General features: G+C 43.0%; 2 long non-coding RNA genes across 4 annotated transcripts in view; one reads left to right on the top strand and one right to left on the bottom strand.

Moving 5' to 3' along the window:
* Positions 1-6,121: 6,121 nt before the first annotated feature.
* LOC107975068 (uncharacterized) overlaps positions 6,122-27,940 on the top strand; it is an 83,545-nt gene continuing 61,726 nt past the window's right edge. For both annotated transcript variants that reach the window (XR_010157564.1, XR_010157567.1), the window contains exon 1: positions 6,122-6,627. This is a non-coding gene — a long non-coding RNA (uncharacterized LOC107975068). The remainder of the gene's footprint in view (positions 6,628-27,940) is intronic.
* The window catches only part of LOC107975069 (uncharacterized), a 417,195-nt gene continuing 411,600 nt past the window's right edge, over positions 22,346-27,940 (bottom strand). For both annotated transcript variants that reach the window (XR_001718278.3, XR_010157568.1), the window contains one exon: positions 22,346-23,281. This is a non-coding gene — a long non-coding RNA (uncharacterized LOC107975069). The remainder of the gene's footprint in view (positions 23,282-27,940) is intronic.

The raw sequence follows: 27,940 nt of genomic DNA on the forward strand, positions 1-27,940 counted from the left end.
AATGCTATAGTGGATTAGGAAATCTGAAGTTACTTACATAAAAAAAATGTGCATTGGGATCAAATCGAGATAGGAAGAAGGGAAAACTTTAATTACTGGATCTGCCTTGACATCACAGAAATGTTCTAAACATCTCCCACTTCTTTATTTCTTTTCTTTTCTTTTTTTTTTTTTTTTTTTTTTGTTATTGGTGGCCAGTGAGAGTGAAGATAACTCACACACACAAAAGGGGAAACGGCTTTTAAAAAGACAATTAGAAGCCAGGCGTGGTGGCTCATGCCTGTAATCCCAGCACTTGGGGAGGCTGAGGCAGGCAGATCCCCTGAAGTCAGGAGTTTGAGACCAGCGTGCTCAATATAGCAAAACCCTGTCTGTACAAAAAATACAAAAATTAGCCAGGCATAGTGGCACGGGCCTGTAGTCACAGTTACTCGGGAGGCTGAGGCAGGAGAGTTGCTTGAACCCGGGAGGCGGAAGTTGCAGTGAGCTGAAATCGAGCCACTGCACTCCACCTTGGGCAACAGAATGAGACTCTGTCTCAAAACAAAAAAAAAAAAAAGAAAGAAAAGAAAATTAGAAACTTAGAGGAGTATGGCCATGATGCAACTCTCTTGAGATCACACGCCCGCTTCTTCCAGAAAGCCACCAGCTTTTGTTTTCATCAGTAACTGCTAGCAACAGGTCCCTTGTTACTAACATAAATTATGGATAAAGAATTGGTAACAGAGGTACGATAACTCCTCTGGATCTGATAAAATAAAAGGGGACCTGCCTTCCTGGATAGGAACATTCCCAGTAACAAAAGTAAAAGAAGAAAAAAATATTTACTTCAATGCTCGTCCCCTTCTCCCTCCCACTTTCTCACCTTGAAAATAACCTATTGAAAATGTTCACAGAAGGGAGGTTCTGCTCAGTTTTTGGAAGAACGCAGCATCTAAGTATTCATTCCACAATGACTTGAGCTGACCATATCAGTAAATATGTTGTACTCAAACAAAATTGTTCAAGGTGGAATAGAAATAAGGTCTCAGCTCTTGAGAGATAAGGCAAAGGAAGCACAGACTGCTCATCTGAATCTTCATATGGCTGACCTGGAAGAAACCAAAGACTTATTTGGCCAAAGTGTGGTTTTCTATCTGAACAAACATCCAATTATATGCGGAATAGACTCCAGAGCATTTCAGAGAGATAAAGTATAATGACCATGGTATTAGCCTTGCAGAGGCAGATCCCTGGGTTACTGACAAGCCAGAGGGCTTGTGTAACATCTCTGTAACCTACCTGTGTCCAAAATCAGCAGTAAGGACTTATCTGTAGTCTTCTCAGATGTTCTTGATCCTTTTTTGTGTATCCTAGAACCACTTCATCCCATCCAACACAATGACAACACTTCAAAGAAGAATGTCACAGACTTTGTAAGTCTTTCTAACAAAAGATGTATTGTCATTACTGGATCTCCTCTTCTTCCACACAAAGTGGTGTCCAGTATTCACTGTTCTGAACAAATCATTTGGTAAAGCATTTCATAAGTTTATTTGGATGAGGATAGCATGGGCTTTTTTGAACCACTGGTGAGAGACAAGTTGGTTATCCAGAGGCTGCAAGACCTGTGCTCCCGGGCTTTGCTGTGTGAAACACCTGTGCATGCAGAATGCAGGATAAATCTTTTGAGACCATTGGATCTACCATGCTCAAGAAACTTATCTAAGAAAATCCTTGTAAGGCACAAAAACAGAGAAAGAGGATTGAAAGACCTGGCTGAGATCTTAATCTTTCATGTTGATTGCAATGTGAGTTGCATTAACAGCAGGTACACAGCTTCTATCACATTCTTTGCCTTTAGAGTCAAGCTTTCATATAGTTCAGGGGGTGCCAAGCTAGGGCCCAAGAGCAAACTATGGCCTGTTGCCTCTTTTTTATGTAGCCTGCCTGAGTCAAGAATGATTTTTACATCTTTAAATAACTGAGGAAAAAGTCAAAAGAAGAGTTATATTTTGTGACAAGCTAAAATTACACAAAATTTACATTTTAGTGTCCACAAGTGAAGTTTTATGGAAGCACAGCCACACCATATTGTCTATATCTGCTTTTCAGCTATACCAACAGAGCTGAGTACTTGCAACGGAGACCATGTGGCCTGCAAAGCAAAAAAATATATAAAATAAAATATTTCTATTGGTCTTTTACCAAAAAAACAGTTTACTGACCCCTGATAAAGTTCAAGTTCATTCTTAAATTCAGCCTTGCTAATTAAATAGACCTGAAGTCTTGCTAAAATGCAAGGATTAGTTTTAGAGAATTATGATGTAATCTATTGGGAAATGAGCCACAAATTATTATCAAATAGGATATAAACTTAATTTTTATTAAAATGGAAAATGTTTCATAAAATTTATTTTAAAAATACAGTTATATAAAGTAGAGACCATCACAGGACATGTGGTATAAAAGAGACCTGACCTGGCCAGGCCCGGTGGCTCACACCTGTAATCCCAACACTTTGGGAGGCCAAGGTGGGTGGATCATGAGGTCAAGAGACCATCGTGGCCAACATGGTGAAACTCCGTCTCTACTAAAAATACAAAAATTAGCTGGGCGTGGTGGCAGGTGCCTGTAGTCCCAGCTACTTGGGAGGCTGAGGCAGGAGAATCGCTTGAAACCAGGAGGTGGAGGTTGCAGTGAGCTGTGATCGTGCCAATGCACTCCAGCCTGGTGACAGAGCAAGACTCTGTCTCAAACAACAACAACAACAAACAAACAAACCTGACCTGCCTATTAGTCAGGGAAATGAAAATTAAAATGCAAAAGGATACTGTCTCATGCCTCCAAAATTGCCAAAAAATTTTAAAAGTCTGATAATATGAAGGGTTGTGAAGGTGCAGAACAATATGCATGGGCAATATGTGTACTCACACAACCGCTTTGGAAAGCAGCTTGGCAATTTCTAAGAAAATGGAAGATGGGTTTAATAAGACGACTTAGTGACTCCACCGCCAGGTTTATAGCCTATTCTAAAGCAATTCTAGCACCTACACAAGAGGAAACATGTAGAAAGATGTTCTATGCAACACCAACACGGTAGGTTGTGCTTTCTGCTCCCCTGTGGCTGGGTGGAGCCCTGTGGCTAGTTCTGGTCATTTGAGTTGTGAGCAGAAGTGACACACATGGCTGGAGCATCTATAAGGCCAATGTGAAACCCTTCTGAGTTATAATAAGCCACAGGTTAAATAGAAATTGCAATGGAAAATACTTCAAATTAAATAATAATACTACATATCAAAGCTTCCCATTATACTACAAATACTTATCATTACACTATCAAATACTACATATCGGAGTGTTAGCCTTGCTTAGAAGGGAATTTATAGCTTCAAATGCATATTTAGAAAAGAAGAAACACTGAAAAAAATCAATAAACTTTGAATCTTAGCTTGGGTTCCCCAGAAGCAGACCTTGAGCCAAGGATTCAAGGGCGAACAGTTTAATTGGGAGTGAATTAATTAGCTTGGGCTGCCGTAACAAAGTATCACAGGCTAGGTGGCTTAAACAACAGAAATTTATTTTCTCACATTTCTGGAGGCTGAAATCTGAGATCAAGGTGTCAGCAGGTTTGGTTTCTTCTGAGGCTCCTGCCCTTGGCTTGCAGATGTCTGTGTTCTCCCTGTGTCTGCCCATGGGATTCCCTCTGTGTGTGTTGTGTCCTAATCTCTTCTTATAAGGACACCAGTCATAGTGGATTAGAGTGTACCTTCATGATCTCATTTTAATTTCATCACCTCTTTAAAGCTGTATCTCCAAATAAAGCCACATTCTTAGGTACTTTGGCTTCAGACTCGAACAAATGAATTTAGGGGCTTCGTATGTTGAATCTGAGGGGCTCACAGTTCAGTCCCTCACAGGGAAACAGACAAGTAGGAACAGGTAGGAAGTGAGATACGGAGGGAAGACAGATAAATAATAAAGGGTATGTTATGAAGGCAGTCATCACAGCAGGAGACTGGAGCTTGATTGCATTAATTACCAAGAAGAACTCTAGAAAACTAAGTAAAATATGCTTCAGAATTATCCCAGCCGAAGGGCAAGAAGAGTATTTACACCCTGACAGCCTTTGGTCTTTAGTTAAAGGTTTCCTCTGGAGGCTGTTAGTTCCCAGGCACCTCCAGCCCACTATGCCCATAGGCTAAGTAAGTTCAGGCAGGCTGGGGACGGCCCTCGGACAAAAATGCAGGTCCCGGCCCTTGGAGGTCTGGGAGTGCACAGGCCTGACGAGGGATCCCAGGACATACCAATGGAGCCCCGTTCGTGTCAGTTAAGAAGCTCTCTCCGGACATTACCAAAGGAGCGGCGAAACAAATCCAAAGAGAAAGCAATCATTGTAACTAATTCAAATGTATAAGCAGACAAGATTCTCAAAACCACAGGCTGATTCCTTAAAATACTAATAAAAGTGAAAAATTGCTGTCAAGATTGATCAGTTAAACTAGAGACAAATGACCTAGTGACAAACAATGTCGGGAATTTTAAAACGGGGCATCATTAAGGATCACGCAGACATGAGATCATTAAGAGAAGTAACAGTAAAAAAAGGGTGAATACCAATTTCACTCCTAGTTATATACTCAAAAGTATTGAAAACAGGCACTCAAACCAATACATGTACATATGTGTTCATGGCAGCACTACTTACAATTTACAAACATCAAAAGGTGAAACAGCCCAAATGTTCATCCATAGATAAATAGACAACAAACTGTGGTATATTCATACAACAGAATATTGTTCAGATATAACAAGAAATGAATTACCAAAACGTGATACACGGTGAAAAAACCTCAAAAATATTACATTAAGTGAATGGAACCAGACACATATTATATAAATCCATTTATATAAAATAACCAGAACAGGTAAATGTATGGAGACAGGAAGTCGATTGTTGTTTGTGAAGGCTGAGGAGAGGGAAATGGAGGGTGGTTAATGGGGATGCGTTTCCTTCTGGGGGGGATGGAAATATTTAGGAACTAGATAGAGATGTGATTGCACAACACTGGGAAAGTATAAAATGCCATTTAATTGTTCACTTTAAAATGATTTGATTTATGTTATGTGAATTTCACCTCAATAAAAAAGAGAAAGGGTGAGGAAAAGAGGAGAAACACCTGGCAGTTATACACTGCCAGCCATGTGCTAGGTCTACACTGCCAGCCATGTGCTAGGTCTACACTGCCATTAAAAATGCACTAGTTTTAATATTTTGATGAGCTCAGGCTGGGCAAGGTGGCTCATGCCTGTAATCCCAGCACTTTGGGAGGCTGAGGTCGGCAGATTACCTGATGTCAGGAGTGTGAGACCAGCCTGACCAACATGGCAAAACCCGGTCTCTAGTAAAAATACAAAAATTAGGCCGGGCACAGTGGTTCATGCCTGTAATCTTAGCACTTTGGGAGGCCGAGGCGGGTGGATTGCCTGAGCTCAAGAGTTCGAGACCAGCCTGGGCAACACGGTGAAACCCATCTCTATTAAAATACAAAAAAATTTAGCCTGGCTTGGCAGCATTTGCCTGTAGTCCCAGCTACTCGGGAGACTGAGGCAGGATGCTTGAACCCGGGAGGCGGAGGTTGCAGTGAGCCGAGATTGCCCCATTGCACTCCAGCCTGGGCAACAGAGCGAGACTCTGTCTCCAAAAAGAAAAATAAAAAAAATTAGCTGGGCTTGGTGGTGAGCGCCTGTAATCCCAGCTACTTGGGAGGCTGAGGCAGGAGAATTGCTTGAACCTGGGAGATGATGGAAGTTGCAGCGAGCTGAGATTGTGCCACTGCACTCCAGCCTGGGCCACAGAGTGAGACTCTCTCTCTCTCCCCTCCCCAACCCCCCCCATATATATATGTATGTATATGTATATTTTGATGAGCTCATTAAATACATTCACAATTGTCCCATAAGATAGGGATTAATAACACTCACTTTTATAGAAAAGAAAGGAGTTCATGGAAAAGAATCTGATTGTTTCTCTGTTTTGCTGTCACTTTGTGTTTTGCCGAGTTAATCCAAAGAGTTGCTTCAACAAGCAGAACTCAAGGAAACAGGGGTGAGGTTGCTTTAAGGCTTGGAGACTTCTCAGCTAAAGGAAGTGGGCCAGGGAAGGGCTAGGTGCTCTGACATTCCAAATATAGTCTGCTTGGCCACTGAGGAAGAGAGATTTGTTGCTAGCAACAAGTACTTAGAACGTGTGTGATTTGGCATGTCTCGAACTGTGAAGTAGATGCAATGCAGGCAAAAAATGGATGATGCTATGGGGAGGGGCTGTGTAGGGTGTTAATCGCCATCTGCAGTGCCTGGAGGTGGGGTGGGGAGAAGTGAAGAATCTCTTCCTTTTTAATAGATTTTCAAGATGGGAAAATCATATTGCAACCCACAGGCATTTGGAAACAATTTGTGCCGAAGACAGAAAGTACACCTAACGTTAAGCTGAAAAAACTGGACACTCCCAGCAAACTCACTTTGCAGACTCCTGGTTGTCAGAAGAAAACGCCAGAGGATTTCACTTGGCATTGACCTCTTACTACTTCCAGCCACTTACCCTGGGCAGTAGAAAGAAGGAACAGAAAGCAGAGTAGATTAAGAGGAGTAAGTACAAATGGCTGTGGGACTTCAAATCACCACCTAAGATTACTTCTTTGATTTCTGAAAAAGTAGGTCAAAGGAAGGTGTCAGGTGAGATGGGAATGGGGGAATGGGGGTGGGGGAGGAAGAGTTAAGCCTGATTCACAACCCTATAGGCATGCGGTGAAGCAAATTCTTTGGCACTGTTTATAATTTACCTTAGAAGGTACACTTGTGAAATCTTTAAGAATCATGAATGTTGTCCCCGGAAGAAGTAGGTACATCTTGAATCTTTAATTCTGCCTGGGACAAAATGACCATATGAATGTTAAGTTGAAAGTGCAAATTAGCATAGAATCATCGGGCCAAAAGTTGAAAAGACTTTTGACTAAATCCTAGAAGAAAGATGAACGTAAAATTACAGATAGAAAACCTTAGATTCATATTTTATTTCTTAAAACTCTAAAACTCTGAGCTTTTATCCTTATCCAACTAACAAATTGATCAGCACTTTCTGTTGAGTTAAACTCTGAATTGAGGGTCTTTTTGCCTCTTGCCTACTTTCATTCAGGCTGGGCTATTTCTTTTCCTTTTTTGTAACTGTGGTTTTTTTATTGTGGCAAAATACACATAAAATTAGTATTTTAAACATTTTTAAGTGTACAATTCCGTGCATTTAGTACATTTGCAATATTGTATGACTATCCCCACTTCCTTGAATAGTTCTAGAGAAACAGAATGTTAAGGATGAAGGCCAGGTGCTGTGGCTTGTGCCTGTAATCCCATCACTTTGGGAGGCCAAGGTAGGAGGATTGCCCGAGCCCAGGAGTTTGAGAGCAGCCTGGGCAACATAGTGAGACCTCTTCTCTGCAAATAATAAAAAAAAAAACTACCCAGGCATAGGGTAGTGTGTCTGTGGTCCCAGCTACTCAGGAAGCTGAGGTGAGAAAATTGCCTGAACCCAGGCAGTTGAAGCTGCAGTGAGCTGCGATAGCACCACTGCACTACAGCCTGGGCAATAGAATGAGACCCTGTCTCAAAAAAATTAAATGATTAAATTAAAAAGAAAAAAAAAAGAATGTTAAGGACAGATTTTCTGAAATGGTTCTGCGGTTTCTGGAATTGACTCTCTAATCTGATTAGATTTCAAGATGCTAATGACTTTATTTTTAGTAGTAATGAGAGCACTGGTAGTCCATGGCATGATCTGGCAATAGAGATATGTAAAACAGCACCTTTGGATACTCCTTAGCAACCTCTTGTAAGAAGCAAGGAGCTGCGGGGGGAACGGGGTGGGGGGGTGGGGAGCTATGTATATACTTACGAACACTTTTTGCAAACTAACAAGTATCAGATTGGCTGGTTGATCCAAATGTCACTGGGCAAAGTGGGGAAAGGAAAGGATGAGCTCCAGGATTTGAATCTTCAGCTTAAGCCCCATGTACAAGACCTGAAATCTTCTACATGTGCCCTGAAAGATCATTATTGCCTTTAGCAGCAAGGCTATGATTGCTGAAAATCAAACACAGAATCTTATCCTGAGACTGGCTGAATGACTGCCCAGGTTAAACTCTCAGCCTCACAGGAAGTCTAACGTTGAAGTGAGGAAGATACGCACTTTGAGAGCTGGAATGGGGATATGTAGGAAGACCTGATGAAACTGGGGAAATCGAGCCCCTGGAATCTGATAAATATTTGCCAGTGGAAGAGGCCTCTCTAACCTCTGGGGAAGCCACCTTCCCACTCCCAGTGGTAGTGGCTTCTCCACCCCCTCACCTCTCAACTGGTGGGATTAAACTTGCATTGTCCTAGAAAACTGTAATGACCTCCTCTGTGGTAGATGCTATGCTAGACAGTGATTCTCCTCAAGATCCATTTATATCACCCCTCTGTGCTTCTAGACCTATAACTTGATTCAAGTCCTAGTAGGCTCCTAAAGGTAAGGTACAAAATGTAACTCACAAGGAAGCATACCACAGTTCAAAAGAACTACTGGAATTTTCTAATTTATACAGATAGAAATCTGGGAAACGTGTGGGAGTGGATATTGAGAGTATAGGATAATGACAGGAGGAACATAAAGTTGGATTAGGTGGAATTCATTGATATGGGCTCACTAAGCAGAGATTCTGTATTTAACATTCAGCTCAGGCCGTTCGAAAGGGCTCTAATTGTTTGTGCTATACTTTAGTTTGTTTGTTCCCTCCAAATCTCATGCTGAAATTTGATTCCCAGTGTTGGAGGTGGGGAACAGTAGGAGGTGTTGGATCAGGGGGCAGATCTCTCAGGAATGACTTGGTGCCATTCTTGCAAAAGTGAGTGAATTCTTGCTCTATTTGTTCCTAAAAGAGCTGGTTGTTTAAAAGAGCTCAGTACCTCCCTCCCCACCACCTTCCTTTCTTGCCATGTGATCTGCACACACCAGCTCCCCTTCACCTTTTGCCATGACTGGAAGCAGCCTGTGGCCCTCACTAGATGCAGACGTTGGTATCATGCTTCTTGTACAGCCTGCAGAACCATGAACCAAAGAAGCCTCTTTTCTTTATAAAGTATCCAGTCTTAGATATTCCTTCATAGCAACACAAAGGGACTAAATTTAGTTGGTTGGCTGAAACATGGACCAAAAGGTGGGCAATATTGAGTGAGTTCAAAATGCTAGAACTGCCTTGGTTTAATATAGAGGAAGAGATTCAAAGGCTTAGGGAGATTGAAATGTTAGAGTGGATTTGTCATTTAGTATCTTCCCCCTCACTCAGGGAGAGTCCAGAAGACATATTTTTCACCACGATTGTGAGACATAAATTTGTGATGGAATCCCTGGTATCCTTGAAAAACTCCGTGATCACTCTTCAGTGTAGGTGAGACTTTACAGTGGGATCTGCAGTCACTGAACGGGGAAACCTAAATGCAATGGAGTGATTGGATCCTAGGGTGGCAGGAGCCATGTGGCAGCTCTTAACCACCAAAGGCAAAGTGAGTGTGGTTACCTTAAGGGACAGTAGAGTCAAAGCAGCAATCAGAATAGCCTGGCTTCCACAGACCAATGGCATTAGCTAGTTGATCATGATGTTTTCAGAAGTGAAACAGATAGAAAGCCTACTAAATTATTAATTGATCTGTGTAAACAGCAAAGTTCAAGTGAGCAAAAGTCTATCTTGAATCATAAAAGCAGGGAATCATGGCCCCTAAATGAATTCCCAGACTTAAGCCAGTTTACAGAGCCAGAACCCCTTGAATGAAGAGGAAGTTGGGCCTCCTTGATAAAGGACCGTGGTACACTGCCAATAATTTATACTGTTACTTTTTCCCCAAGCCTCCCCAAAGGGACCTATAGCCTTTTACCAGGGTAAATGTGCCTTGAGGAAAAGGAAGTAATCAGATATTCTGGGTACTACCAGACAAAGGCTCTGAACTGACATGGAATCTAGGAGACAGGAAACATCACTGTGGTCCACTAGCCAGAGTAGGGGCTTATGGAGGTAAGATGACTCATGGAGTTTTAGCTCAGGTCTTGTCCCAGTGACCAGTGGGTCTCAGAAGCTTTCTGTGGTTATTTCCTGAGTTCTGGAATGCATAATTGGAATAGATACACTCAGCAGCAGGCAGAATCCCCACATGGGTTACCTATCTATGGGATAAGGACTATTATGGTGGGAAAGGCCAAGAGGAAGCCACTAGAACTGCCCTTATGTAGGAAAATAGTAAGCCAAAGGCAATACTGCATCCCTGAAGGGATTTCAGAGATTAGTGACACCATCGGAGATTTGAAAAATGCAGGGGTGGTGATTTCCACCACATTCCCATTCATCTTGCCTATTTGACCTATGTAGAAGACAGTTGGATCTTGCAGAATGACAGTGAATTATCATAAGCTTAACCAGGTGGTGACTCCACTTGCAGCTGCTGTACCAGATGTGGTTTCATTGCTTGAGCAAATTAACATATACTCTGAAACCTGATATGCAACTACTGATCTGACGAATGCCTTTTTCTTCATATCTATCAATAAAGACTACCAACAGCAGTTTTCTTTCACTGCAAGGCCAGCAATACACATTTACTGTTCTATCTCAGGGGTATGTCAACTCTCTCCAGCACTATATTATAATCTAATTCATGAGGGTCTCAATCGCTTTCACAAGGTATTACGTTGGTCCATTTGATTGATGACATTATGTTGATTGGACCTAGTGAGCAAGAAGTAGTAACTACTTTAGACCTATTGGTAAGAAATTTGCATGTAAGAAGGTGGGAAATAAATCCAACAAGCTTCAGGGGCCTTCTCCTTAGTGAAAGTTTTAGGCATCCAACGTTGTGAAGCTTATTGAGATATCCCTTCTAAGGGAGGGCTAAGTTGTTTCATCTGGCCCCTCCTACAACCAAAAGAGAAGCACAATGCCTACTGGGCTTCTTCGGATTTTGGAGGCAACATATTCTTCATTTGGGTGTGTTACTGTGACCCAAAAAGCTGCTAATATCGAGTGGGCCCCAGAACAAGAGAAGACTCTGCAACAGGCCAGGCTGCTGTGCAAACTGCTCTGCTGCTTGGGCCATAAGATCCAGCAGGGCCAAGCAATGGTGCTTAGCGTGTCAGTGGCACATAGGGATGCTGTTTGGAGCCTTTGTCAGGCGTCTATGGGTGAACTGCAATGCAGGCCTTTGGATTTGGGAGCAAAGCCCTGCCAATCTCCACAGATAACTACTCTCCTTTTGAGAAACAGCTTTTGGCCTGCTGCTGAGCCTTAGTAAAGACTAAATGCTTCACTATGGGTTACCCTGTTTCCATGTAACGTGAGCTGCCCATCATGAACTGGGTGTTTTCTTACACAGCAAGTTATAACGTCAGTGTGCACAGAAGCACTCTATCATCAAATGGAAGTGATTTGACTGATTGGGACTGAGCAGGCCCTGCAGGCACAAGTGAGTTACATGAAGAAGTGACACAGATGCTCATGGTTCCCACTTCTGCTACACTGCCTTATCTCTCCCAGTCTCATGGGGAGTTTCCTATGATCAGTAACAGAGGAAGAGAAGGCTCAGGCCTGATTTACAGATGGTTCTGTACAATATGCAGGCACCACCTGAAGGTAGACAGCTGCAGCACTACTGCCCCTTTCTGGGACATCTCTGAAGGATGCTGGTGAAAGCAATTCCTCCCAGTGGACAGAACTTTGAGTAGTGCACCTTGTTGTTCACTTTGCTTGGAAAGAGAAATGGGTTGGCATTTGCTTATCCTCATTTATGAGCTGTGATCAATGGTTTGCCTGGATGGTCAGGGATGTAGAAGGAGCTCCATTGGAAAACTGGTGACAAAGAAATTTGGGGAAGACATATGTAGTTAGACCTCTCTGAATGGGGAAAAAAAAGTCAAGATAATTGTGTCCCATGTGAATGTTCACCAAAAGGTGACCTCAGTAGAGGAGGATTTTAATAGTCAAGTGGACAGAATGAACCGTTCTATGGATACCAGTTAGCCTCTTTCCCCAGCCATCCCTGTCATCGCCCAGTGGGTTCATGAACAAAGTGGCCATTGTGGCAGGGATGAAGATTATGCCTTGGCCCAGCAACATGGACTTCCCACTCACCAGTGCTGACCTGGCTATGGCCACTGCCAAGTGCCCAATCTGCCAGCCTCAGAGACCAGTGTTGAGCCCCTGATATGGCAGCATTCCCCAGATGATTAACCAGTTACCTGTTTGCAGGTTGATTACACTGGACCACTTCTATTAGGGAAGGGGCAGCATCTTGTCCTTAGCGAAATAGATGCTTACTCTGGATATGAATTTGCCTTCCTTGCCTGCAGTGCTTCTGCCAAAACCACCATTCATGAACTCACAGAATGCCTTATCCACCCTCATGGTATTCCACACAGCATTGCTTTTGACCAAATAACTCCACAGCAAATGAAGTGTGGCAGTGGGCTCATGCTCATGGAATTCACTGGTCTTACCATGTTCCCCATCATCCCAAAGCAGCTGGCTTGATAAAACAGTGAAATGGCCTTTTGAAGACTCAGTCTAGTGCCAGCTAAGTGGCACTACCTTGCTGGGTTAGGACAAGGTTCTCTACAAGACTGTATATGCTCTGAATCAGCATTTAATTAATGATGCTGTTTCTCCTATAGCCAGAAACTCACAGGTCCAGGAATCAAGGGGTTGAAATAGGAGTTCTACCACTCACTGTTACTCCTGGTTACCCACTAGTAAATTTTGCTTTTTGTTCCCATGACTTCATGCTCTGCTGGCCCACAGGTCTTAGTTCCAGAGGAAAGAATGCTTCCACAGGGAGACATAGCAATGCTTCCACTGAACTGGAAGTCAAGACTGCCATACAGCCATTTTGGACTCCTTATTCCTCTGAATCAACAGGCAAAGAAAGGAGTTACTGTGCTGGTTAGGGTGACTGAATCTGACTACCAAGGGGAAATTGGACTACTGCTCCACAACAGAGGTAAGGAAGAGTATTTCTGGACTACAGGAGATCCCTTAGGACACCTCTTAATATTACCAAGCCCTATGATTAAGGCCAATGGAAAACTGTAACAACCCACTCCAGGAAGGACAGTGGCTCAGACTCTTTGGAAATGAAGGTTTGTGACCAGCTGAGGCGCTTGTTGAAGGCAAGGGAAATACAGAATGGATAGTAGAAGAAAGAGGTTATAACCACCAGCTATGACAACACGACCAGTTACAGAAATGAGGACTGTAATTGCCAAGTGTTCCCCCTTTTTTGTTGTGTGTGTGTGCACATGCAATGCTGTTTCTATTATGAGGACCCTAAATCCCAGGCCATGAGTTTCATTTCAGAAGCAGGAGTGAAAAACACTAACAATACTACAACCCCTCAAATACCTCGCTCACCTTCCAGGAATCTTCTGAAATATTTTCAGTAGGAGACAAAAATTATTTTTTCATCATTGAATATCAAACTCGTGACAGATAAAAAGAAATACTAGTAGAGGAGAAATATCAAATACCTGGGAAAATGATTAGCCTACAAACCAATAAAACATACACATTGAAACAAGATTCAGTTTACACGATCAACTTAATTGAAAAAGACCCTAACACTTAAGTTGCTGGTTAGGTTGTGTAAAATATTTGAAAGCAATCAAAATTGATTAGCTTCTTTGATAAGCAATGTTAAATGCTTATTAAAAACCACAAAAACACTCACATCACTGATAACGTTGCTCAGCCAGTGACCACCAGAAACATACACACACCAAGCTGGGTTTAGTGCTTACAAGGAACCATAGAGTTGCTCAGTAGGAGCTTAGAAAGGACTTGTGGTAGGATTTTGGCTCATATTAGGTATTTAGGGGGAAGATTTTAGGAAGTGGGGCTTTGTTCTGGATTGGATGCTATCAGGAAGTGTGAGTAGTTCTATGAATAAATCTAATCTAGAAGGCGAAAAAAAACTAGAGCAAGGATAAAACTTAAAATGGGTAAGAAAGCTGTGGCAGTCATTCATTTATCCAGGATAGGAAGATGCTTGGGTCATTTTTGTGGTTTGTGTATTTGTCTGGATTCAGACACGATTGTGCAGTGGCCTTTTTCTTGTCCTGACCCTTCGTGGCCTCAGAGTGGCCTTGTCTGATGTTAGAGTTCTGTGAAATTGTTTGTGTTCAGCAGGAGAACACATGGGCTAGCTGTGAGGGCCAGGCCTGCTCCTAATGTCAAAGGCTGCTTTTCTCTTCCTAACCTTTCAACCCCAACACTGTGTGTATTCGTCTACTTGGGCTACCATAACAAAATGCCACAGACTGGGAGGCTTAAACAACAGACGTTGATTTTCTCACAGTTCTGGGGGCTGTAAGTCCAAGATCAAGGCATTGCAGATTTGATTTGTCCTGAGGCCTCTTTCCTTGGTTTGCAGATGGCCGCCTTCTCGCTGTGTCTTCCAGTGATCTTTCTTCTGTGTACATGGAGGAAGAGAGAGATCTCTGCTTTCTCTTTCTCTTTTTATAAGAACACCTGTCATATGGATTTAGGCTGCACCCTTATGACCTAATTTAACCTTAATTACCTCTCTAACATCCGTATCTCCAAATACAGGGGGTTAACACTTCAACATATGAATTTTGGCACAATTCAGTTCCCAGTACTGTGCATTGGTCCAAGATTTCTGGAGAGATCTTTCACAGAAGGTTAAAAAGAATGCACGTGTTGATGGTGGTATTACCTTCCATAGTAAAACTTAGAAATAGGCAAATATCTCACAAAGCAGAAAGGAAAAAGCAGGTGAAGGCTCAGCGAACAAATGGGCTTAGGGGTACTCAAATGGTAGTAGGGTGGTGGGTTAATTGGTAACTGTTTTTAATTATTCATTTTTTATGTTGCTATAATACTGCTTTTGCGGCAATAATCATGCAAATACCTATGGGAAAGTTGATAAAGAGACTTAAACTTTTTTTCCCCTTGGAGTAAGTGAAAGCTAGCAAGTGCTCTGTCAGCATGTTTTAGTGTACTTCTGTGGGAAACAATCAGAAGGGGGACCAACAGGGCACTGAAAGTGGGGAGGGACCCCATGGCAGCAGGAGCATCAGCAAAAGCCCAGAAAAGGACAGCTTGGGAAAAACCTGGCCAACACCCTACTTTCCTGATTTAGCCTACTGTGGGCTCTGCTGTATAGCCTGTGATGACCCAAATCATTTTCCAGATTCTGCCTTCAGAACTGAGCTGAGTCCTTGTGTGATGCTGCTGCAGTGCCCCCAAACAGATGGGAAGAAAGCATAATTGAAGAAATAATCCACTATGCTGGCCCCCCTCCCCGCCCCCGATGGAACTCTCACTCCATTAGAGCAAACATTCCCAGAGGTATAAGATGATGAATGAGAGATTCTTTTGTCTGGTTTTGTTACTGCCCTCATAACTATTCTTTTAGTTTTTTTTTTTGTTTTTTGTTTTTTTACCTGGAAGAATTGCCCTCAACTTATGTAATAGGTGCAATAGACCCTTGATTAGATTGTAGGTCTTGAAGTGCTCAGGAGCCCTAAGCATGTTGCCCATACCCATTTTAGGACAGATTGTTACGGCGGAGAGCATACTGTAAACTTCATTGGCAAAGCGGAGTCCAGTGCTACTATCTGGGCCAAATCTATTTATAGGATCAAGTCTCCAATCTCTCAAAACAACCAATTTCCCCTAATCTTTATGGTGAGCCTAAGTGCCGGCACAGCCCCATAACCCCGAACCACTCAGACTTCCCCACAGTGCTGTCCTCCCACCCCACTCTGTCACGCGGGGTCCTCTGGAGGTTAAAAGAATTTATTTTGAAATGAAATGGCAACTGGAAAAAGCTTTTATTTTCATATGGGAAAAACCTCATGAAACATTTTTCTCTTGATTAGTGTTCATAACAGCAGCCTGGAATGCTTTCTGCAACCAATTTGTAGATGTTCTTATAAAACAGATCTCTCTTCTTGATGTGATTTTTTTTCCCCCTGCACATTTGTTCTGCTTAAACCTTTCAGCACATTTGTTAACTTGAGTGACATCTAAAAAAATCACCACCCCATTAATGCGGACTCATCCAGTCCATGGGCTGTGCATCGCTCCTTTAATTGGGATGGCTTGGTTCCCTCCCAGATGTTCCCTCTCAGCAGATACCATTGTGTTTTGAAACTTTGGATAATTATAGCTCTGTAAACGTAGAGGAGATTTGTTGGCTCCAGCCAGCTCCTGCTCCTAATGTAACAGCTTCATTGTTTAGTAATCGCCCTATTCACAAAGCAAAGGGATCCGTGTCAGCAAAGACATCTATTCAAAGCACCTTCCCTGTGCTGGGTAAACAGTGGCAGAAGCAGTCTACTGAGCGACAAAAACACTCACAGGGGACTAGGCCACAGGTTTGACCAGGGCTGCTTTTCGCTTCTCAAATGGGACCATTCTTCAGAAATGTCTTCACCTTTTCTTTTGCAACCAATCAGCCTGCAGGCAGAGTCTTTTGCTTTGCTGGTGAAATCCCCGCTAAATGCTAAAAAAAAAAAATTTGTGGGAAAATTTTGTGGGAAACTCTCTGCAGCGTAGAAATGAGGCAAAGGGGCCGAGATGAGATGCCAACCAGTGGGGAGTGGTCCACACATGCTCTCACCAAGGAGGACAGGGGAAAGATAAATGTCCCTAAGCTGTCTTCTAGGAAAGATCCAGAACAATTTCTGGGAGTGCTGTGGGAGAGAGTCAACAGTGGCCACACAATGTAGGAAGAGGTAGAGAGGTTCTTTGATTCTTCTGAGAATGTTCGCTGGAGTTTAGACCCTGAGTTTTCTAGCCAGTGGGAGCCCAGTGAATATGAGAGCCCAGATTTCTCTGGCTCTTGCGTACACCCGCTAATGCAGGAGCACGCACTCTCGGGAAATTCCTCCGTCCTGTGCTGGTGTTTCTGAAACTCCCTGGGAAATCTACTTAGAGGGTAAAGAGCTTGAGCCAAGCATAACTGACTTGCACTTAGATTCACGGCGGACCTAAGAGCCTAGCGCTACCCTGTCATCATACTGAAGGCTCTCAGCAAACCACGCAGTCTACACATGCCGCTTTGCGACTTCCTCATTTCTCCTCGATCTGGTCCTGACCCTGCAGGCCTCAGGAGGGCAAGCCAGGATCTTGGGAGGGGGCAGAGATGAACAAGAGAAAAAGCAGGGAGATTTTAAAAATAATTGCCATAAGTGGTGTAAGTATAGAATATCCCGTGTGTGTATACCTATATAAATATATATTATATAGGTATACATAAATCATATGTGTATGTATATATACCTATATAATATATATTTACATGTGTGTGTGCATGCATATATGTATTAAAGGGATGACAGCTTTGGCATAAAGATTGTTTAGAGGTGAGAATATTTAAAATCTTATCTGAACTTTCCTTATCTGACTAACACAGAGTCTTTCAAAAATACAGGCTGCTATTAACCCTGCTCTGAGGGGCTTTCCTGCGAATTCCAGGAAGTGGACAAATTGTCCCTTCCCATTAGCACAAAGAAAAACTCACTGCACCTTACACATTTTCCCATCGAATCCCTAAATTCCTGCTGCTCCCTTTTTTGTTATATTGGTACAAATCGAGCATCCTTAATCCAAAATCCAAACTGCTCTAAAAATCAGAAGGTTTTTGAGCACTGAGAGGATGCCACAAGTGGAAAATTCCAGACACATATACGAAAGGAACACAAACTTTGTTTATGTGCAAAATTCTTTTTAAAACTGTATGAAGTTATCATCAGTCTATGGGTATAAGTTGCACGGAAAACATAAATGAATTTTGTGTTTAGACATAGGGCCTGAGATTCCCAAGATCTCATTACGCGTATGCAAACATTCCAAAATCTGAAAAAATCCAAAATCTGAAACACTTCTAAGCCCCAAGCATTTCAAATAAGGGATATTCAACCTGTATAGAAACCTTCACCACTGGGTATTCAGTGAGTTACTCATTAGTGACGTCAAATGCACATGTAAATAAACCTTCTCTTTTCTTCTGCTAATCTGTCTATTGCCAGTTAATTTGCAGGCCCCCAAGCATTCCAAACTAATTGAATAGATGAAAAGTCTTCCTCCCAATAGTTAATATATATATATGAACACACATGCATACACATATGTGTATATTCTGTGGACAGTTCCTACAGGTTATAGACCAGGAAATATTCTGGCCACCTGTCCCGGGGGTACCTTTGTCTCCCCCATATCCTAACACACAGTTGCAAACCACCGCTCAGAGTGGGTCTCTCTCCATCGGGGTCTGCTTCTGTCGGGTGGGCATCAGCTGTGCCCATCCAGTCTGCTGGGCACTCACATCTTCCAGCTGAGGCCCATGGCCCTCCAGTCACCAGAGCCACTGAGCTGCCTATTGTTGACAGGAAGGAGGGAGGGGGCCTCTATTCTCTGTGTGATTTTCTGTTGGAGATATTTTTTTAAAGCATTCAAGCTTATGCACTAATGTTTTCTAGGGCTTTAATGGAACGCCATTTCTATTGTTTTGTTTTCTTTCCCTTTAAAAAGCTCCCCTTCTCCCCATGGGAATTACACCTGCATCCGCCAGGGCCCCACGGGGGAACCATCCCTTGTTCAGAGCCTACCAGCTCCCTCAGGCCTCTGCTCTGGTCCTGTTAGTGCTATTTCCCCACCATCAGAACACTGTGCAGCACCTGGCCCAGGCCCTATCCACAATTCGAAAATCCCCAAACCTCTGAAAACACAAAAATTTTTATAACCACCTTGGTAGCAAAACATGAAGTGAAGTAAGGCGGCATTTATCCCACTTAGTGTGAATATTCATATATTTGGCTGAGACAGGACTGTGGAAATACCGTGTTTGATTTGCAAAGTGTTGCCTCCAACCCCTCTAGGGATGTTATATAATATTTGGTTTATGCACATTGCCTTTCTCAAATCTGAAAATTTCTGAGTTCTAAAACACATCTGGCCTCAAGGGCTTCTGATATGTGCTTGTGGACTTAGGCACATGTCAATAAATACGTGCTGAATGCACTTCTGAACTCCTCCTTCTTTCCCACCTCCAGGGCTTTGTTACAGGGTCAACTTCTCAATGCTTGGCTCCTTCCTGTCTGATAAGAACCATCCCCCAGCCTTCAGACGAACAGGTGTTAATTATCTTTTCCTCATCTATCCTAGGCTTATGGCTTAGATCCCTCTAACACAAGACAAATTAACAAGGCTAAAACATACACATTTCTTTAATGTAAGTTTTACATGACATGGAAACTTCAAAAATGAAGACCCACCCCCCAAACAGAGAAACCTGTGTATTTTCATGCTCAGGTTTGATGAAAGTGTGATTGGACAAAGGCAGTATGATGTCATGGTAATAAATGAGGGGGAACTTAGCAAGGTCTGTTTGTCTGTATTCTTCGTGGTGTTTCTGTGTCTTCCTTCCTTTTCTCTGGGAGTAAGGAGGGCACTTGTCACATGAGGTCTTTTGACCTGCTTCAAGGGAGAAGGGAGAATACATGTAAAAGTGAACTTCCTGCTTCTGTGCTTTTCCCAAATGCCAAGGTGCTATATTTTAAGGTAGCGTGTCCTGAACCCCATCACAGGCTTTTGGTAGGCCTGCCCAGGTTCAGTATGACCACTGGGGGTGATCCACATGTGAACTAAAGCCAGATCCCAACTACACATGGGAGTTTCATAAAAAGAAATCCACCCTTAACATCATATTAGGAAAAAATAAGATAGAATATTTTCAGATCTGAGCAGGCATTCAGGTCTACTCAGTTAGCAGAAAAAAAATTTTTGAAGAAATGTAATCTAGTAGCAGTCATTTATAGACATCCTGAATACAGACATTTATCCACACTCCACTCACACCGAATCAGTTTCAGATGGGAGTTCTAGAATCCTCTTATTATTATTATTTTAATCTTTCTCTCTTTTTCCTCCTCACTCTTCTTCCCAAGGTCCTGAGTCTAGTCTCCTTGTATCCCAAAGGGACGTGGTTAGGTTTATTCTGCAGCTGAAGAAGCTCATGCTTCAGGGCCTGTCGCTAACTGAAGCCTCTTCCAAGCCCTGCACCTCCTTTTGTATTTGAATTTATGAGTTCTACTCCTTCAAAATGACCTCCCAAGTTAATTACACTCTAGATCACACAAAACATGACCCCTCCCCTGGCAGATGACAGGTATTGCTGGTCCCAAAGGGAAACCATGGGTAGCTCCCTGTAGTCTTTTCCCATCTTCAGGGTGGAGCATCTATAAGACAACCCTTCCTCATGTTAATAATGATGGATTTCTCACTGCATAACTTGGATATTTCATGCTAAAATACTCCCCCACTTCCAGGAATCAGAGGCCTAAGAAAGGGAAAGTCTATACACCTCCCTGAGATAGGGATTTTTACCTCTCATTCGTAGATAAGAACAATGATGCTCAAAGAGCTTGACAAGTCATTTATCTAAGATCATGCAGCTGGTAAGAGATCCAGTGAGAATTTGAACCCAGGTCCTAAACTCCTAAACTGGTGATTCTTATTTTATCCTGTGTTCCTAATTCATCAGAGGCAACCATTTGAAGAAAGAAATAATCTGGATCCTTTGTTTCAGAGTTAGGTAACTGAACATGCACTTGAGCCTTGCAGAGTAACCTAGCCCTAATAGTGCCAACATTTTTAGTGAACACAAAGATAAGTTTTGAGGTTTTCTCCCCTTGAGTTTTGAGGCTGCTTTCTCCCCTTTCACTTTTTTTTTATACCAATGTATGTTTCAGCAGGAAACGTATAGGATAAAATCCTTATACTTCAGGTGCTGATGTGCTTAAGCCACTTAACACTTTTTGGCTTAATTTTTTTAAGAGGGCTTTATGACTTGGAGCTAGAGCAATCCTAACGTGTCTGTGTGACGAACATGCTAATATTTGTGCTAATGGCAGGGTGCAAAATCCAGAAAGGCCAATGACATGGGGCTGAGAGGCAGGACCTTCTTGTCACCCCTGTGTGACATAAGGGTTCCAACAAGGTGGGCTTCCAGGAGTTGATCCAGTGGGGAGTGCAATGCAGAGGTGACAAGGAAGGGACACTCTATGAGTTTATAGGAGCTGTCATAACAAAGTACCACCAACTGAGAGGCTTCAGAAAACAGAAATTTATGGTCTCATAGTTCTGGAGGCTGGAAATCCAAGATCAAGATGTTGGCAGGACCATGCTCCCTCTGAAGGCACCAGGGAAGGATCTAATGTTCCAGGCCTCTCTCCTAGTTTCTGGTAGTTCCTTGGCTTGTTGCGGCATGAATCAAACCTTCACATGGTGTTTTTCCTCTGTGTGTGTGTCTGTGTCTAAAGTTTTTCTTTTTATTTATATATTTATTTTTTTTTGAGACAGAGTCTCACTCATTGTCGCCCATGCTGGAGCACAGTGGCACTATGTCAGCTCACCACAACTTCTGCCTCCCAGGTTCAAGTGGTTCTCCTGGCTCAGCCTCCTGAGTAGCTGGAACTACAGGCACACGCCACCACGCCCAGCTGATTTTTATATTTTTAGTAGAGATGGGGTTTCGCCATGTTGGCTAGGCTCGCCTGGAACTCCTGACCTCAGGTGATCTACCTGCTTTGGCCTCCCAAAGTGCTGGGATTACAAGCATGAGCCACCATGCCCGGCCCCAATTTTTTCTTTTGATAAGGATACCCAATCATATTCTAGCAGGGGCTCACCCTACTCCAGTATTACCTCATCTTAACTAACTATTACATCTGCAACAACTGTATTTCCAAACAGAGTCACATTTTGAGGCACTGGGGTTAGGATTTCAAAACATAAATTTGGGTCATGAGAACATAATTCAACCCATCACAGACCACCCTCTGGATCATCCTTTTCACATACAAAATGCATTCACCCAAACCCAACACTCCTGAAATTCTTGATGTATTCTAGTATCAACTCTAAGTTCAAAATCTCATTTAAATATCATCTAAATGAGGTGTGCGTGACACTCAGTGTGATTCATTCTAGAGCAACATTCTTCTCCAGCTGTGAGCCTATGAAACCAGACAAGTTTACTTGCAAGATAGAAATGTTAGGACAGGTATAGGACAGACATGCCCATTCCAAAAGGGAGAAATCAGAAGGAAAAGGGGACTCAAAAGTTCCAAGCAGGTTCAAAACCTAGCAGGATAAATTCCATTAGATTTTAAGCTTTGAGAATAATCATCTTTGGCTTGATGCTCTGTCCTCTGAGCTCATTTAAATTATGCAGAAAAAATTAATTTGCTTAAAGTCTACTGATTTAAAAGATTAATCATATCTAAAAAAAACACCTTCACAGCAACATCCAGACTGGTGGTTGACAAAACAAATGAGCACAATAGCCTAGTTTAGTTGATACATAAAATTAACCATTGCAAATACTTTTTGAGAAATTACTAAAATATGTCCAAGATGGGAGAAAGTCAGGAAAAAGCTCTTAAGAGAGAAGGTGAAGACATGTTTTGGCTGCTTGTCTTGGGCTGTGTTCCAGAGGGGCAGGACTCAGAGGAGTCATCAGCGAAAGATTGTACAAAGCCTAGTTTTAATCTATCACAATGCTTTAGATCAGAGGAATGCACAGAAAGAACTTTGTGCTTTCGGTTATGACAGAGCCAGAGAATTTTCTCTAGCATCCAGGGTGAAGAGCAGATGAGATGACTAGGAAGTCAAGTGAAAATAGTGTCAGGAGTAGCCTGAGAGGTACCAGAATATGCCACCCCAAAATATGCCTCTTTGGCATATGGATTATTTTGAGCTCGAGGCCATTGAGAACCAGCAGTCTCAGGAAAAGCTCTAAAACCAGGGCACACGGTTTCCCCTAATAAACGAAATTTAGATTTGTAGAGATATCTCCCTCTCCCATACCAGGAAAAGGAGTACTCTTAACAACTCTTATCAATGAAGAAGGTACTGATTTAAATCCACATAACACACCTTACTAAACAACTCTTGTCTACCATACTTTTCCTGGTCACCATCCCATGACTTGCCTCCCCTACTCAGAAGTCTCAAACCCCTTTTCCTGTGTTTTATGTTAAGGTGGTATATAAGCCCAAGTTCTAACCACTCCTTTGTGTTACTCACCTCTGGGTACTTCCATGTGTAATCATGATGCACGTGCTAATAAACTGCTGCTTGCATTTCTCTTGCTAATCTGTCTTTTGTCAGTCCAATTTATAGGGCTCCAGCTGGAGAATCTAGAAGAGTAGCAGAAAAAATAATTTTTTTCCTCCCTTATAAGCTCTAAAAGACAACTGGATGATCTAGGGCTGGGTGTGCTGGGAGGGGGAAAGCTACTCGTGACCTCCTAAACGTGTATCAACAGACCAATAGTCTATTGTATTGTATTGTATTTGTCTGTCTGTCTGTCTGTCTGTCCGTCTGTCTGTCTATCTACCTACCTACCTACCTACCTACCTACCTACCTACCTACCTACCTACCTATCAGACTTCAAGTGCCATGTGTTCGTCTTTTGCAAGGATGTCTCCCCAGCAGGCAGCACAGGACCTTATGCCTAGCAAGTATTCAAGTAAGAGCTATTGAATGAGAATGTCAATGGACTGCATCCAGCTTCCTAAAGCTCAGGTGACTATATATATGTGTGTGTGTGTGTCTGTGTGTGTGTATTTTTGAGACCGTCTCACTCTGTCATCCAGGCTAAAGTGCAGTGGCATGGTCACCACTTACTGCAGCCTCAATCTCCTGGGCTCAAGTGATCCTCCCACCTCAGCCTCCTGAGTACCTGGGACTACAGGATAATTTTTTTTATTTTTAGTAGAAACAAGGTTTCACTATGTTCTCCAAGCTGGTCTCAAACTCCTGAGCCCAAGTGATCCTCCAGCCTTGGCCTCATCCAAGTGTTGAGATTATAGGAGTGAGTGATTGTGCTGGTCAACAACAACAGTTTATAGCAGGGTGAGGAAGATGCAGTTTAGTTTGCGGAGTGCAGTGAACCTATCTCAAAGCCGTGTTTGTCAAGCCAGCACACTGTCTTTCCCTAGGTCATGTGGCTGTTTGCACAAGGCTGATAGCTGAAAAGCGGGAGATGTTAAAGCACCCCCAGCCAACCCTTGGCTGCCGCAAAAGCCTGGTGGTTGTGTGATCCTATGTTAAGATAAAGTGAGTCGGAGGATGTCAGCCTGCTTTCTTCTGTTCTCAGTCTGTAACCAGAGATCCTAATCTTGATGCAAAGTTGAGGTTCACTTCTGGACACGCTTTATTCTAAAGGGCATGGGGGGAGGAGAAAGGGAGGAGCACATTTTGAGGAGGAGGGAGGCCTCTTAAGAGAAATTCCTTCCTACTGGGCGAGGGCAGCAGCGCATTACCCACATACATCCTCCTGGAAGCCTTCTGTTTGTCCGTCTGTCTAGGGCCCATCTTGTGTGCACTGAAGGGAGGGACATAGAGCAGGCAGCTGGGGTTTATGATGATATTTCCATATCAGCCTGTTCGGCACCAACGCACTACACAAAACATTCGACACGTGATATTCTTTTCCCTGGTATTGCTAACTTGCAATCTCCGTGGCTCAGGGGCCTCCTGCCTTTGAATAAGACTTGGGAGAGAACCAGACGGCGATCCGAGCCTCTAGATTTCCATTGACAAGGAGGCAGCTCCAAACTGGGATTACTGATTTCCATTTCAAAACTGCGTTCAATTTAGTTGATTTAAACGACTTGACTTTCCTCTGTGAAATGACTGTGGCACGTGAGCTCAGCCAGTTGCTCTTTGAAAGGCATCAACACGCTCCCTGCAGGGACCGATGGAGCTCCGCCACCCATTGTTTATCTAAAAACAGCGTTTTATTATTGTCGCTCAATTAGTCCAGACAGCGGACACAAATGACTTTCAACAGCTACATCCTGATGCTGTGCATCACACATAAAATGCCAAAGACTGCTCTAATAGCTAGCTAATAAAATCAAAATGTGCCTTTGTTGACTCGAGATTACTCACATCGTCACTCTTTCTACCGAAGTCTCTTCTTAATCTAATTACATACAATGTTTCCACTTTAGTAAAAGAACATTAACCTCAGTAATCAACAATTCTGTCCTCAATTTATTTATGAGCAAGCAACCAAGGTTTTTCTGAACGTAAACTTTAGAGGAGAGTTTATTTTCTATACACAAACTAGCATATTTTTTTCCCTCTCAAGGTCAAAATATTATTGCCTCTAGGGTTTTTCCCTTCAAGCTTTTTTTTCCTTCCTAAAAATTGCACAATCTGTCATTTCACAGACACCCATGAAAAGCCACTCCTAGGTTTCTCCCTGTTGATACTAACTGCTGTGAAAATGCTATTATACGCAAATATTTCCACTGTTTTGCAAACGTATGCTTTCATACACACACACTCACCGCAGACGCCATTGCCTGAAATAGGAAAGGCCCTTTGAAAAAGAAACGAAATGCATTGAGCCTCTCAACATTTGCCATTTTTCAATTGTGTCTTGGAAGCATGGATGACTTTAACATTTAGAAATTACATTTGTCAGTGATTGCACTAGAACTTGGTTCTTTGAATGAAAAGATCCCTGACACTCGATTTATACCTCTAATTTAGAGCATGGGAAAAGTTGAGGATCAGAGAAGTGAAGAGATTTAGCTCAGGTGAGTAACCACATGAGGGACTGGAACCCAGGAGTTCCGAGAGCTCCCTGGATGGGCACAAACACAAAATACAAGAATCGGGGTAGTAAAGACTCCTCCTTATGGTGCGGTCATGAGGGCCTGGATTCTGCAGTGAGGGTTTAGTTGTTTAGCCGGATTGAAGCTGCACTTTGTGGCTGGCCGCCACCACCCACCCCATTACCTTCATCTCAACACACACACATGCGCTCTTTGGTAATATAACATTTCTCAAGTTTTCATTTGAGTTTAAGGTTGGACTACATCCAGGCCAAACATAAAGAAAATCTCAAGGCCGGCCCTCCCCTCCTCATGAGCCCTGCCAAGTTCCCTCAGGTTTCAGCATAGATGGGGAACCAATGTTACCTCATGTCTCAAGACTCCAACTCTGGGCAGGCTTGGTCTCGCCTCCTCTCTGCACTCTCCTTGGGGTGAGAAGAAAGGGGGTGATGTTGGCAGTGTGACAGGAATTCCTTGTTTTACCCATAAGCAAAGAAATTAAGTCAGGACTGAAGGCCAAAGTCAAGGAACCTGCAGTGGCAGAGGTAGGAGCCTGTGAACGAACGTGCAATTGGGAAGCCAGAGCTCTGTCCTCCTGAGCCCACTTCTTGCTGGTTACCTTGGACTGAGCCTCCAGCATTTTATCAGGAGAACCAGAAGCAGGAGGTCATGGCCAACGAAGTGCCTAAGAGTCAAGCAACCTTAACTTTGCTCCACAGCAACATGCGTCTGTCACTTAACCAGCTCTAAGCCATTTCGGCACAATTCTTTTTTTAACTAATTAATTAGTTTTAGAGACAGTCTTGCTCTGACACCCAGGCTGGAGTCCAGTGGTGTGGCCAAAGCTCACTACAGCCTGGAACTCCTGGGCTCAAGTGATCTTCCCATTTCAGTCCCTTGAGTAGCTAGGACTACAGGCATGTGTCACCATGCCTGGCTAATTTTTTAATTTTTTTTTGTAGAAACAGGGTCTCACTATGTTGTCCGGGCTAGTCTTGAACTCCTGGCCTCAAGCAATCCTCCCACCTTGGCCTTTCAAAGTGTTGGGATCACGGGCGTGAGCCACCACATCCGCCCATGGACACATCCCACAATTTTCTTCTAATTATGTTATCCTTACCTCTTGGTGGAACGGACTACTCTTTGAAAAGCACAAGATGTCCTGTCAATGCAAATCCTTATTTGCCCCAATCTCTTATTTTCGTGGAATGATGATAAGTGCAAAGAAGAGGTAAGAGGTATCTAATGTCTGCAAATGAGTTAGAAAAAGAGTACTTTGGCAGGAACACAGAGTTATTTTATTAATTACGAGCTATTAGGGATCATACGTCCTGTGTATGCCTTTAAAAGAATATTTTTTTAAAAAAAAATCATGCTGTTATCCTTCTGGCCCTCAAATTCTTTCAGATTGGTGACAGTTGGTCGGTTTCTCTTCCTTCGCCGCCTGCCCTCACAGGGTGAAATACCATCCCCAACTGGGGGCTGCCATCCAGCTAGCTGCTTGGCTGGGTGGCGGATTTCCTTTATTTCCACTGGCTAACGTCTCAACAGTACTGTGCTCTGGCTTTTAAAACCTTCCGCAGGAAGCCACACAAATGACCCTCAAAATGTGTGGGTTTTTCTGGAACTCTTCACCTTGAATTTTTAAGCCCTCACCCTCTCTTAAGTTCTGGCCTCTCCTGCCTTCTGAAACCACAAGGCAGTTAGAGATTCTAATCTCACAACACAAGTCATTTTGGCACCCACAGTCAGATGTCACCTGGGGTCACAGTCGCCTGTATGCGGTGGAAAGTTCTAAGCAGTTGTAGTTGCTTTTGTGATATGCCAGTTGACTTGGAGAGAGAGCCCCAAAACCCAACAGGAAGGTGGGTTTTCTGAGGCATGCTAAAAATATATTTACATTTGTTTATATGTGAATGATTAATTTTAGTCTGCGGAAAAGGATTTGACAAGGATCTAGAGGCTCAGTGGGGGCATGGCATAACTAGCGATATTTGTGCCCGGACAAAAGCAGTCATTTGGGCTCTTCTCCTGGTTGTTGCCCCACTTTCCTTTCTCCTTGCCAGTCCCACAGTTATGGAGAAGGAGGTAACACTGAGCCCAGGTCTGCTTCTCCACATCGTTTCTCTGTTCCTCCGTAGGCTGCCTGCCACCACCAGCATGGCGTTCTTGAGCAGCACATAGTTGAGCTTCTGGCTTCGGGAAGCTCTTTCTCGCTGTTAAGT

This window comes from Pan troglodytes, chromosome 5 (assembly GCF_028858775.2).
Source record: "Pan troglodytes isolate AG18354 chromosome 5, NHGRI_mPanTro3-v2.0_pri, whole genome shotgun sequence".
Lineage (NCBI taxonomy): Eukaryota > Metazoa > Chordata > Mammalia > Primates > Hominidae > Pan > Pan troglodytes.